At 38.3% G+C, this 14,103-nt stretch overlaps 1 protein-coding gene across 6 annotated transcripts in view; it reads right to left on the reverse strand.

Moving 5' to 3' along the window:
* The window catches only part of EYA4 (EYA transcriptional coactivator and phosphatase 4), a 344,532-nt gene extending 341,483 nt beyond the window's left edge, over positions 1–3,049 (reverse strand). For 3 of the 6 annotated variants that reach the window (XM_070073546.1, XM_051854317.2, XM_070073543.1), the window contains exon 1: positions 2,552–3,049. The gene's annotated coding sequence lies outside the window, so the exon portion shown is untranslated. The remainder of the gene's footprint in view (positions 1–2,551) is intronic. The other 3 variants (XM_070073545.1, XM_051854315.2, XM_070073544.1) reach the window with 2 other exon arrangements.
* Between the last annotated feature and the right edge of the window lie 11,054 nt (positions 3,050–14,103).

The raw sequence follows: 14,103 nt of genomic DNA on the forward strand, positions 1-14,103 counted from the left end.
AATCAAGAGGATGAGCAAAAACAAGTTCAGTTAGCTGTTTAATGCAGACTAGTCAAAATAATGGGTGGGTTGGCTAAGTTTTCAGTCTCCCAACCACTTGCTCTGGCATAATACAGACATAGCTCGAAAATAAATATTTAAGAGTAGAGCTGCATTCATTTTATTCCAAAATCTGAGAGAAATTCATAAACATGTTTTTACTTTTATCAGCAAGAATCCATGTGAATAACTTGTCCCATTTGCTGTGGGATTCTGGAGTCTAAGTGGGCCAGGTTTTTGAAGTGTTGAAAGATATTATAAAGCACTTACAAGTATTCAGCTAGTCAGACTGCTCAATTAGCTGAACATTTATAACCTTAAAATTTTGACAGAGCATGATTCATGTAGGAACGACCCCTTGGACAACAGATGGCTTTATTGTAGGCATGCTTGAAAGAAAGCATACAAAGCTTTGGGATTTGAAGGAAATAAAAATGGAACATGTAGAGAAAGCAAAATTGAACTGAGGAGCATGGATTGTACTCTTAAGAAAGGAAATTGACAAAAAATTGAGCTGATGTATTTTTAATGACAGGGTGTTCTTTTTTACTTTTACTTAAGAATATTGAAGACATTCACTTATGGGACATACCACAAAACCAAAATAGACCGTAACTAATATCATTAAGCAAGCAACCCATACTAAACTCATATTACAAATGTAAATTAAGGATTAAAAAAAGGAACAGGGATTGGGGAGAAAGATTCAAAATGTCAACTAAAAGCCTAAACCTGCAGCATTTTAGTTTCTTTTGTTTTTGCTGCTGTAGCTATGCGTTGCCAATATTCTAGAGGGTATACTGGAAGAAATACCTTCAAGAAGTACTAATGCAAAGATATACTTTGGAATCATAATTTTAATAGTGAAATGTATCAAAGTATAGCTCAAAGGGGTTTTTTTTTAAATCAATTTCTAAAAGAGAAGCAAAAGGCATCCTGTGACGTGTGAAGAGTGGGCACTGTTGCTGCTCAGCCTTGAAGCATGTGCAGGAAAGCGAATACCCTCGCCAGAGCACTGCCAGTGAGTCACTTTGCTTTCCTCCTGAGTCCTACAGCCCTGAGAAAGTTCACTGGGCCGTCAGGCACCCATGATCCCCTCTTGAAATGTCCAGAGCCCAGTCCAAGGCTTGTTGGCTGACTGTCCCGGGCAGAGCCCTCTACGGTTGGCCCACCAAGAAGAGGGGGCCCCTGGTGCCTCTGCAGGTGCTCAGTGTACACAGGCGCTGACCATGGAGTGTGCCTACTTGTTCTCCCACACAGTCCGGAGCAGTATGTGCAGATAGTCAGCTTTTCCAATGTACTGCTCCCATCTCATCAACGAGACAACTAGTTACTGCTGAACTCTAATGTGGCTTCTATGACCACACTAAGCTAGCCAGAGGTGCAACAGAACACAGTCCTTTAAACACAATCCTGTTACTTCCTCACAACTGCTGCTTACTTATTAAAGGCCCAATAAAACCTATTCCTGCATATCAAATTTAAAAATAAGTATGAACATAATAATGAAAAGCTGAAAAGGAAGCAAAAATATAACTTATGCATTTCCTCCCTGCACGTACTTGGTCATACCCTTTCCCTTAATTCTATTAAGCAATAAGCAATTTTTACAGCACAGAATATTAATCATTAATTATGTGTTTATATAAACTGCAAACATACATTTTAATAATATTCTTGTACTTATTTGGTCTTCATTGCAACTCTATAGGGCTTATTATTATTTATAATCCCATTTTATACATTAAGAACCAGAAACTCAAAGAAAATATTTTATCAAAAGTCCAAATAACAATACACAGTCAGCATTTAAATACAGAGATTTTACTTTATATTAAATTTCATTGCTTTCATTGTATTCTTATTATTCTAGTTAATATAAATAAATGCCTTTTCTAAAAAATAATTTATGATAAAATGGCCACAAACCCAAAGGGACATAGTCCAAAAATACAAATCTTGAGTAATTTTTGGAAAGATCTTGTAAAAATGTATCAGTGCCTGAAAGACATTGATTGCATGTGCAAATATTTTTTCTCTTTTCGATGTTTATAATTCTAATAATGCAATCAATCAGAAAGAAAAGCTGAAACTGCAACATATTTGATGCTCGCTATTTATTCCTTAAACCTTTTCCCCTTCACATACTTTTTTATAATTTGAAGAATGAGAAAATCCTGTAGGATATCTAGATATTATAAGTAAAACCAAATTAAAGAGGAAAATAAATTAGAACAAGTGAGCAAGAGAAAAATCTAATACAAATATTAATTTTTTAACATGGTGATTTGGTTGAGAATAAAAATGAAATAATATCTTCTGTGGGTGTGTATATCATTTATATGTACGTGAATGGGTTAAAATTGGCTTTGTCTACCAATTTTGTCCGTGAATGAACTTTTAGATCAAAAACCAAAACAAATACAAGAGACATTACTACCGAGAGAATACACAATTAAAGCCCAAAACACAGTTAATTTAGTAAGTACGTTGTGCTCCACAAATTACTTACAAAGACAGGTTAAGTCCTATCAAGGCTTCCGTGATCCGCTTCGATCTGAGACATTCGTTGTCACTGCATGGAGTTTTTTGCCCTTCTGCTAAATATACCATGACTTTCTTGGCAAGACTAAATGTAACTTATCCTTATTATATATTGGAACTGTCATAATTTTGAATTTTAGGATCATTCAAATTAATTACAACTTTAAGAAGCAACACAGACTAAAATAGCAAGAGCTGCTGGTGTTCTGAAGCTACTCACAGCGTGTCCCAGGGAGTCCTTGGCCAAGAGCACAGGGAGCTTAAAAAAAGCACAGAACCCTTCAGATCCAGCAGGCAATTAAGGCCTCAGTAGAAATGTCAACCAAAAGAATGAAAAGACTTCTTAATTGTTTATATACAGTGTTCATCTAATTAGAGAGAACTGGTTGAAATTTTTTCCCTTCTTTTCTCAAACAGGATCTTATGAGATCAAGTTTAGAGGACAGCTGTTTCTTTAGAGAAAGGAAGAGAGAAAGAGCGAGAGCGAAAGGGAGAGGGAAAGAGTGACAGTGAAAGCAAGAAAGAAGGAGAAAGGCAGTCATTCTTGTCAATTAGATCTCATGATTCTTATGGAGATGGGGTGAATAAAATGCCTGTGAGCTTAATAATTTTGAAGATTCGCAAGAAATTTTGCTAAGGGCTGTGCTGATAATGCAAAATAAAAAGAGATTTTGAGAAGAGTACGACAAGAGAGGATTCAAATAATCAAAGTGTGGTGTCCTGAATTAAAACATGGAAGTCTTTCCTCCACCTTTGTTTGACTGTTGTGTTACTTGTCAAAGAACTGTACACAGGACTTTAAAAATGAGTTGATTTCAATATACTATAATCTAAATTATGTCTTTATATGACTTTTATAAATCAATTTGGAGAAGCCAATAGTGTTTCTAGGTCGTTTGCCTATGAAGAGATTTGGACTCATCTATATATTTAAAAGTAGAAATAAAAAACACATGACATTTCAGAACTTGATTTATTTGTATTTATTCATTTAAAAATGTTAACTTAGAAGTTGCACATGGGAATTTCCAAATGAGGTAGCAGCCATATGATATTTCTCTAGCAGTTTTTACATTGTGCTAACAAAAAGTAAGAAGGATTGACATAAAAGAAAACTGTGAGCGTTCACAGTTTTGTTTCCATTTATCCTGACATTGTTATTTAAGACAAACTGCCCAAACTTTCCTAAAATCCAAACGTATGGTTCAAGAGCCCAACAGTATGCTCAGACTTCAACATATGGCTTTAATTCAAATAAGAAGCAATTTCACAAGCCAAATACGAGTAACTATTGTAAGGAATACCCCTGACTTCCCTGAATTGTTATATAAAGATAAGCAAAAACAAAACAAACACAAACAAAAACAAAACACCCAACCCAAACCAAACCAACCCAAACCAAAACAAAAATACCAAAACCAAAAAACACCAGAACTCAAAACTTTCAAACAAATAAAAATCAAACCCAAAAAAGCCTAGGTAGATAAGGTCAGAATTTACATGGAAAACCTTTTGCTGACTAATAGAATTTCTTCCTGTTTTGGTAGGAGAGAACAAAGAATTTAATTACTTCTCTGTCATGGCAGAAGGTGCACTCTCAGAGGTCTCAGGATGTGTAGATTCTGTGCAGGAGGGCCAGGGCTTCCTTTTCCTACTTTCTCACCTCTTCAGATGGATCCGCTGTGGAGGATTGTGAAAGCACCAGAGAAAAGCACAGTCTGGAAGTGGGGCACAGATGGGGAACTTGCAGAATTTATATCCCAAGGGATTTCTAGTGTTCTCCAGTACAAGGGGCTCCAGCATCACCTCAAGTCTGTGTAACATCATAGAGGGCAGAGTTGCCAGATTTTGTGAAGATGAGGATGCTTGAGCATCCTTGAAGCTCCTAGGAGAGGTTCCTGGCTTTGTTACCTGCTTCTGTCTTTTTTTTTTTTTTTTTTTTTTTTTTTGGAAAGGCAGAGTGAACAGTGAGAGAGAGAGACAGAGAGAAAGGTCTTCCTTTGCCGTTGGTTCACCCTCCAATGGCCGGCGCGGCCGGCGCGCTGTGGCCGGCGTGCTGCGACCGGCGCACCGCGCTGATCCGATGGCAGGAGCCAGGTACTTCTCCTGGTCTCCCATGGGGTGCAGGGCCCAAGGACTTGGGCCATCCTCCACTGCACTCCTGGGCCACCGCAGAGAGCTGGCCTGGAAGAGGGGCAACCGGACAGAATCCGGTGCCCCGACCGGGACTAGAACCCGGTGTGCCAGCGCCACAATGCAGAAGATTAGCCTAGTGAGCCACGGCACCAGCCACCTGCTTCTGTCTTTTGTCATCAGCCAATTTTTTGGGGAATTATTTTCCCCTTGTCCTGAAGCTATCAACTAAATAAGTCTTGAATCCCTTATCTCTAGCACATCAGTGGCATCTAGGAATTGGCATTGTTTAGTACTGGGTTCTTGATCAACTATGTCATTGTACAAAGGCCTATAACAAAGATTTCCTTTTAAATATTCTCCATAAGTTATTCCAGATTACTTCTATGTAAGTATTTGCTATCTGCCAGAAAGACTTCCCTAAAATGAAATGCTTTCAGATTTTTCGTTTCCTTTCCTATTTTATATAATCTGTAATTTCTTTTTTTAAAAAAACTTTTATTTAATGAATAGAAATTTCCAAAGTACAGAATATGGATTACAATGGCCTCCCCGCAATAATGTCCCTCCCACCCGCAACCCTCCCCTTTCCCACTCCCTCTCCCCTTCCATTCACATCAAGATTCATTTTCGATTCTCTTTATATACAGAAGATCAGTTTAGCATACATTAAGCAAAGATTTCAACAGTTTGCTCCCACACAGAAACATAAAGTGAAAAATACTGTTTGAGTACTAGTTATAGATTAAATCTCAATGTACAGAACACTAAGGACAAAGATCCTACATGAGGAGTAAGTGCAGAGTGACTCCTGTTGTTGACTTAGCAAATTGACACTCTTGTTTATGGCATCAGTAATCACCCTAGGCTCTTGTCATGAGCTGCCAAGGCTATGGAAGCCCCCTGAGTTCACTGACTCTGATCATATTTAGACAAGGCCATGGTCAAAGTAGAAGTTCTCTCCTCCCTTCAGAGAAAGGTACCTCCTTCTTTGATGACCCGTTCTTTCCACTGGGATCTCACTCGCGGAGATCTTTTATTTAGTTGTTTTTTTCCCCCCCCAGAGTGTCTTGGCTTTCCATGCCTGAAATACTCTCATGGGCTTTTCAGCCGGATCCGCATGCCTTAAGGTAATTTCTAGTTACCTATATTGATAGATGTGTTTCCAAAACCAGCATACAGTTTAAAAACCTCATAAAATACCCTCTGTCATCATTAGGCTAGACTGACTTGCTAATTCTCAAGCACTCCTGAAGTAAGTGTACTAGAGTAGCTTCTTTTCTTTAAGTTACCATATCCCATTTTTGTAGGGAAAGATGGTACGAAAAGATTGCCTGGCCGGCGCCGCGGCTCACTAGGCTAATCCTCCACCTGCATGGGAGACCAGGAGGAAGCACCTGGCTCCTGGCTTTGGATCAGCACAGCGCGCTCGCTGTAGTGGCCATTTTGGGGGTGAACCAACGGAAAAGGAGACCTTTCTCTCTGTCTCTCTCTCTCACTGTATAACTCTGCCTGCCAAAAAAAAAAAAAAAAAAAAAAAAAAAAAGATTGCCCACCAACAAGAAGGGCCTAATTCTGGGGAGAAGAGAAAAAAATGAAAGAAATGAAGAACATGGAAACAGGTAAGAAAAATCAAGACTTTTTGGCCAATTCTGTGAAAAAGGCCTTGTAATTATCCATACCAATGAGGATAAATGGGAGGCAGGGACCCTTGGTCCTTTTCCTTGTAGCCCTTCTTTACTCATCAGCAAGGTGAAGGTAGAGGGTATTGGTAAGATGTGTGTATATGAGAAAATGAAATAAAATAAAAATAGTGTTTGTGTTGTCTGTGTTGGTTATATACAAGCCCTCCACTGTTTTGGTGAAAATGAAATGCACTGGCATGCAGAAGCTATAAAATTGAAATTGTAGAATTTTGGTGATTCTACACCCATGTGAAAGGCTCAGATATTTATATTTAAAACTGGTCCTGAGTCACATGAAGATTAATGGTTAAATCCATGTTAGTAATTTAACAGTTAACTTTTTACTTAGAATAAAACTAAATCACAAATAAACATGATGGCATTTACAGAAATACTGTCAAAGAAAGTAAAATTCTTTGTGGCTTTATAGCAATTTTTCTGCTTTTTGAACAAGGAGTCTAGCATTTTCATTTTGCACGGGGCCCCACAAATTACAAAGCTGGCCCTCTCACTTCATTACCTCCAACTCCTATCTTGGAATATGTACCTGGATTGAGTTTACTACTCAAACTCTAACTAAAAGACTCCACAATAGATTATTGTCTACCTTGTGGCTTGGCAAATTAGTGTTAGGGCCATTTGAGGTATGAAATAAGTACTCCCTTTCTTTCACAATTGGAATATAATCAGATAGCTAGGGATAGCAGAGAGAGTGGTTCATCTGGGGAAAAATTCTCCTAATTTGTCATCTTTTCAACAATTTTAAAGGCAACATATTTGTGTGACATTTGTTAGGACCATAGAGGAGAGTTCTCTGAGGACTCTCCCTATGAAACACTCAATTGAAATCTTGATTTTCAGAATCTGAGATTTTTGGATACAGGGCACCCTTTTGAAAGCAAAGATGCCACCAGCCTCACACAGTGAGTGTCCAACATGAAAAAAAAAAAAAACACACTGAAGAATGACTGATTTTTTTTTTTAAGTTGGGGTGGGGATAGAGAGGGGGAGAGAGAGAGAGAGAGGTCTCATGCACTGATTCATGTCCCAAATGCCTGTAATGGCGGGGACTGGACTGGGAACTCCATCCAGTTCTTCCACATGGATGGCAGGGGCCCAACTACTTGAGCCATCATCAATGTCTCATGAGGTCTGCATCAGAAAGAAGCTGGAGTCAGCAGTTCAGCAGCCAGAGCTGTGACTGGAACCCAGGTACTCAGATATGAGACACAGGTCTCTTAGCTGGAGTCTTAACCACTGGGTCAAATGCCTGCCGAAGAAGAACACTTGAGAATGAAATCCTGATGCTTCCTTTGTTCCCAGGTAGTGACAGGTTCAACCATGAGAATATTGTCCTGCATCACTGACCAACAGGGATATACTGTGAGAAGTGCATCCTGAGGCAACCTCATTGTTGTGCGAACCTCTTGGAGTATATACACAAACCTAGATGGCTACAGCATCATGAGTGGATATAAGCTTATGGGACTCCTTCTATATAAAAGGTCACTTATTGACTGAAATGTCCACATGTGGTGCATTTCTGGACTGTCTTCCCCACTTTGCTACCTTCTATTTTTACCACTGACTGCAGAAATAAAGGAAAAGTAGGTAAAATATCAATTATGCAACTTGAGCAATAGAAGGGGAAAAATATCTTCTTCCTTTCAGTTCAGTGCCTTTTGCTTTGATAAGAACCAAGCAAGTTGGGGGCTTGGGCAAAATTGCTGTACCTGATGAGAGGAGGGGAGAGGGAAGAGGAAGGTAGACAAGAAGATGGAGGCTGAAGTTCTGTCGCAGGAAAAACAAAAGGAGAAGGCTTCCCAAGGCTCCCCAGTGTCTAGGGATATATTGCAAATGATGGTTGCTGGTTTGATGATACAACTCTCCTTGGTCCATCTTAAAATAAAACCCACAGTTTCTTACTAATGTTTTGGTGGAAGTAGATTTGTGTGTTTGAGGAAGTCTGGGGTAGGGAGTGAAGATTGATACAGGAGTGCCAGAAGACAGGAATGAAGATCCAAGAAGAACATTAGGGAATAGCTGATGTCAGTTTAAGCTAAATAGATTTTTTTCCTCGCTGTTTTTAATTTAATTTAATTTAATTTTTTATTTTTTTAAACTTTTATTTAATGAATATAAATTTCCAAAGTACAGAATATGGATTACAATGGCTTCCCCCCAATAACGTCCCTCCAACCCACAACCCTCCCCTTTCCCACTCCCTCTCCCCTTCCATTCACATCAAGATTCATTTTCGATTTTCTTTATATACAGAAGATCAGTTTAGCATACATTAAGTAAAGATTTCAACAGTTTGCTCCCACACAGAAACATAAAGTGAAAAATACTGTTTGAGTACTAGTTATAGCATTAAATCTCAATGTACAGCACACTAAGGACAAAGATCCTAATTTTAATTAATTTATTTGCAGGGTACAGAATCTGAGAGATACAGATGGAGATATCAGACAGACAGAAAGACAAAGATTTCCCATCGACTTGTTCACTCCCCCAAGTTCCCACAAGATGTGGGACTCGGTCAGGCTAAAGCCTTGAACTGGGAACTCAATCCACGTCTCTCATGTGATTGACAGGTACCCAACAATTGGATGCATCATCTGCTGCCTCCCAGGGTGTGCATTAGCAGGAAGCTGGAATGAGGAGCAGAACCAGGACTCAACCCCAGGTGATCCCAAAGGAGAAGCAGAGTGAACACCCACCTCTTTTATAAGACTGTCTTTAGTATTTCAAAGGACAGCAAAATGAGCTCATTTCCCAGTTAATCATCTCTGTCTTCTTGATAACTTCTAGCTTTTCAGGTTGACTTATTTCTGGGCACAGAATCAACATTCCACATTTCTTGGTCCCTCTCCAAAGGAAAGAACTAACTCCAGTGTCTCCAGTTTTACCACCTCACATTTTGTTCAGCAAGCGAACTCCTGTAAAAGATGATAAAAGAGAAATGTCAGTAGAGAGGTGTGGCAAAGGCAGAAAACATTTTCAGCATAAGAGGGAAACCTGTTTCCTTGGCCACCCTTAATGGCCCATTTCCTGAACTCTAAATATAGAATGCCAGGGCTTTCCTCACACCTGACCCCTGATGCTGCCAACTGCAGAAGATTGAGCCTCTCCTCCAATTTAAGTTCCACATTTAAATAGTATGTCTCAACCATTCTTCCTATCTATTGGCTTTTTTGTTCCTTTCAGAAAATTATGCTGTCATACCGTTTATGTAAAAATACTTGTTACTTCTTAAGTTACTCAGTTAAGCCAACATGTCCATCATTATAATAATAAGTGAAGAAAAATTTTTTCTTGGGCTGCCTTCGTGGTTTGAACCCTGACACAGAGTTTCTTCTGTTTGAGAACCTTATTTTCTGGTCTGAGCAGCCACTAGGAGTCAAATGCCTCACGGAGATGAATCACTTTGACTCCGAACGCAAATCATGGGCTATTGCTCACAATACCTGCCTTAAGTTGACTCATGGCGTAGTGTAGTGGCCTTTGAGCCTCAGAGGCCTCACCTGTCCCTTGTCGTGAAGAAGCCATTTGTGGTTTGGGGTCAAGTGTGGTTCTCCTTGGCACCTTCAGCTGTCCCCTTCTGGTCAATCTATCACAAGAGACAGTCCACTTTTCACAGCGCAAGCTATAGGGTATTGTTCCCTGCTCAGACACCTTCCACGATTCCCCTGGATTTCAGAAGAAATGAAACTCCTTAGCACAGCATTCAAGGCCCTTTATAATCAGAACCTTCCTCCCTCCCTCTGCATCTGTCTATTCCTATCTCTTTTTTTTAAAAAAGATATTTTTAACACTTTAGTGATTCTACCTATATATTACTGAAAGGGTCAGGGACATTGATTTTACCATGGGCTATTAAGCTTTCTTTCTTTATTTTAATGTTGATGGAAAGAAAATTCAACCAAATGTTATTTCTACAACTCTCATCAGAATCCTCTGGAGTAGTTGATTAAAATGCAGATTTTTCAACACCACCTCAGATCTAAATCAGAATCTTTCAGAGTGAGATATGAGAATCTGAAGGCTCAGGAAATTACTCATGTCTATTGGGTATATCCTGGCGTTTGAATACTGCATCAGATAGATGTCAAAAAAAATAGCGTTTGCCTATTAGTAATATTTCTTTTATTTCAACAATCTTTACTCACTCAAACATTAATATCCTGCAATGCCTACTAGATATTTAACCTGCACAGGGCACATATTGGCTAGAGCAGACAAAGTTCTCCAGGGCTTATTATTGATTCAATAAGAAACATAGGATGAAACTTATCCACTAACACTCCAAAAGATAAAGGAAATGTGCCAGAATGCTGAGGTTTGCTGGTACTCAGTGGCCAGAGCTGGGAATGTTGTATCTTGGAAGGCTTCATGAAGATGAACTGTTTTTAGAAGAAGAAAAATCAAATGCAAACAAAACAAAGCACATGCAATGTTCATGAATGCCAACCAGTTTAGGAGTATGTCCTGGAATATGATGTGGAAAAAAGAGAAGTTAGACATGGGGAAGAAAGTGAGCATCAGTGAATAGAAATATTGGAAACATTCAGTTAGAGGACTTTGGTGGGAAATTCAGTTAATTATCTTTTAGGTCTGATTTGAGAACAATAGGGTTTGATGAAATTGAAGTCTTCCAATGACTATCGTTGATATTCATGCCTCAGATATTTATTGAATGCCTTCTACTTGTCACAGTGCTAAGAGCACAAATGCAGCAATGAAGAAAGTAGTTGAAGCAAGTCTCTTCCTCCCACATGAAGACGAAGAGTACAGGTTGAGCCTGACTCTCAATGTCCCCTACCCCATCCACATTGAACAGTAGTCAGTGATACAGTGTGGGGAATCTTCCTCTGCTTAGGAAGTGTGCTAACTCAGCCATGGTAACCCTAATCTCTTTTTCTAATAGTTTGCAGTGGAAGTGGGCTTATTACCTAACTCTGGATAATTAGAAGAAAGGAAATATTTGCTGGAGGCCAATAAATGTGCAGGAAACCAGTTTCTCTTTCCTGTTGGATGAGAAGGAGGAAGAAGCATGTGGTCTCAATTTTCAATACCAGGGCTGTTACCTTGGGAAAAAAAAGTCAATGCTACTGTTGGAGGTATGGACATAATCTGCTAAATCCACCATCTCAGAAGCCTACACTTTCTCTCTTTTGGCTATATAAACTAATTCATTTCTTTATTGTCGAAGTTTGAGGAGTTTTACTTATGACCAAATATATCCTAACTGATTCATGTACATAAATAATTTTCACATGTCTATATGATTCTTAACAATGTTGTTCAGGGACAGTATTCCCTGCTAATAAAAATGGAAAATGAAAAACTTGGAAATGAAGAAAATGCCAGAAAGTTTTTGACAAAGATGCAGCATGAAACGTTGGGATTTTTACAAATGCATAGTATTTTTAAAATAGTATTTTTAAAATACTATGCAAGCTAACAGAAATAAAACACCTTATTTACACCAATTACTTTGCTAAGCACTTAATAGATGATTTAACTTAATGTTTATAACAACCCTATCAATTCAATGTCATTAGTCTTATTTACAAATGAATTAAGAAATTCACCCAGGGCCACAATGTGCTCCAACAGGGATTTAAACCTGGAGTTTTGGTCAGCAAATTCTAAGCTCTCTCTACTTCACTATTAACTATTTCTTGTTAGAAAGAATTTCCTGTAGTGAGATATAATTGTCAGGGATTGGTAATGTGAGAGTTTAAATAAGAGAACGCTGGAATGTATGAACCTTTGTGTCCAGAATGATAATGTGGTAAGAGTAAAGTGATCAGATATCAAAGAATAAAGCTCTAATGAAGGGTAACTAAATGCTGTTAGTTGGAGTTTCAAATGCAGACTTGAGGTGAATATTTGGGAATTATTAGCATACTGCACAAGCCTCATGAATTCTGGGTGAAGTCCAGTAAAGGATATTATCATAGAAGGAACTAGCAAAACAGTGAATGAAAGATATGAAAAATATTGGCTCAACTATAAGCAAAATCATATGCTAGTACCTAAAAGAAGAGTTTAGAAGCAATTTTAAGAAAACCTGTCAAAATGAAAAATGGACTAATTCATCATTGTATTTTTGGACTCCCATATTTAAGACATGGAATGGTAACGTAGTTGAACCAGGTTAATCTGCGTATCCATTTTAGCAAAGAAGTGTCTGAGAAAATAGCCCCAAAGCGTAGAGTTTGGCAGAGATTAGAACCTCAATATTTTTGCATTCCCAGTACAATATTTCCTGTTGTTTGGATGGCAGTATAATCGGACTTATTTAGTGCTTGTGATTACGGAGATTCCATGAAAAATGTCACATGTAATTCTTGACCCACAATATTGTATAGATCTCAAAATATCACCTTAAAATCTGCACAATAACCATGTGGTATTGTTGGATTAATTTTTGTTTTATAGTTGATGAAGGAGGCTCATAGGGATTTAATAAGTGCCAGTGGTTATATCACCTGAGGAGATAAAATTAAGGTTGGAATATAGATTTTAATATGTTTAAGCCCTTTATTTACCCACTTCTTTCTTTTCTTGCACCCAAACTTTATTTTAAATACTGTGTACATGAGAAACAAATACAAAGCAAAAGATTTAGGGCCAGTAAGCAATACTAGATATTTACCCAAACGAGTAACTTAATTTAGCTCATTTAGCTCACTATACCCTTTATAACTTCTGATTGAAACTTGCAAATACTATTGTTCCTCAATTTACCTAATAAACTCATAGAAAATAGAAAATATTGTGAGCCAAAAATACACTTAACTTATCAAACACCAAAGCTTGGCAAAAGAGTTCACTGTAAATATCAGTTTTTTTCTCAACTGATCACAGTGGCATACTGCCACCACTCAGAATCAGAATAGAGTTTCAGTCTGCATGTCACTAGCCTAGAGAAAGATCAAAATTAAAAATTCTAAGTATACAGGTAGGCTTTCAGTGTAACTACTAAAACACTGTTTGGGACAACCAGAACTCATATAAGAATGTCTGGGTTTGAGTCTCAACTCAGCTCCTAAATCCAACTCTCTGTATACCCTGAGAGGCAGCAGGTGACGGCTCAAGTAGTTGGATCTCTGCCACCCATATAGGAGACCCAGATGGAATTCTTAGTTTCTGGCTTTGGCTTGGTCTGGCACCAGTGGGTTGTGGGCATTTAGGAAAGAATCAGCAATGGGAGATACCTCTCTCTGTGTATCCCTGTCTCCATGTCAGTTTCTCTCCATGTCTCTCTACCCTTAAAAAATAATAAATAAACAAAATTAGTTTCTATTACTAAATGTGCATAACTTTTGCACCAACATAAAGTGGGAAATTTTTAAGCTAAATCATCATAAGTCAGAGACTGTATAACATTGTATGTGTTTTCTTGGCCTTTATAAAGTAGCAGATTGAATTTATTCTTCTACCTTCAATAACTAGAAAACTAGACAGAATCTATAAAATAATAGTTTTGAAGTACGAGACAACATGCAACACAGATCAGTGATTCTTTTAGAGTAGAAAGAAATGACATGATCTTCAATTGTGCACCCAGAGGGGATATCTAGGCCACAGTGCAGGGAGGATGAACCCAGACAGATCTTAGTGAGCCTGTAGAGTTAAAGTGACAGAGTTGCCAGTTTGAGGAGGACAAGATACCAAGCATTTGCGTGAC

The sequence above is a fragment of the Oryctolagus cuniculus genome, chromosome 5, assembly GCF_964237555.1.
Source record: "Oryctolagus cuniculus chromosome 5, mOryCun1.1, whole genome shotgun sequence".
NCBI lineage: Eukaryota > Metazoa > Chordata > Mammalia > Lagomorpha > Leporidae > Oryctolagus > Oryctolagus cuniculus.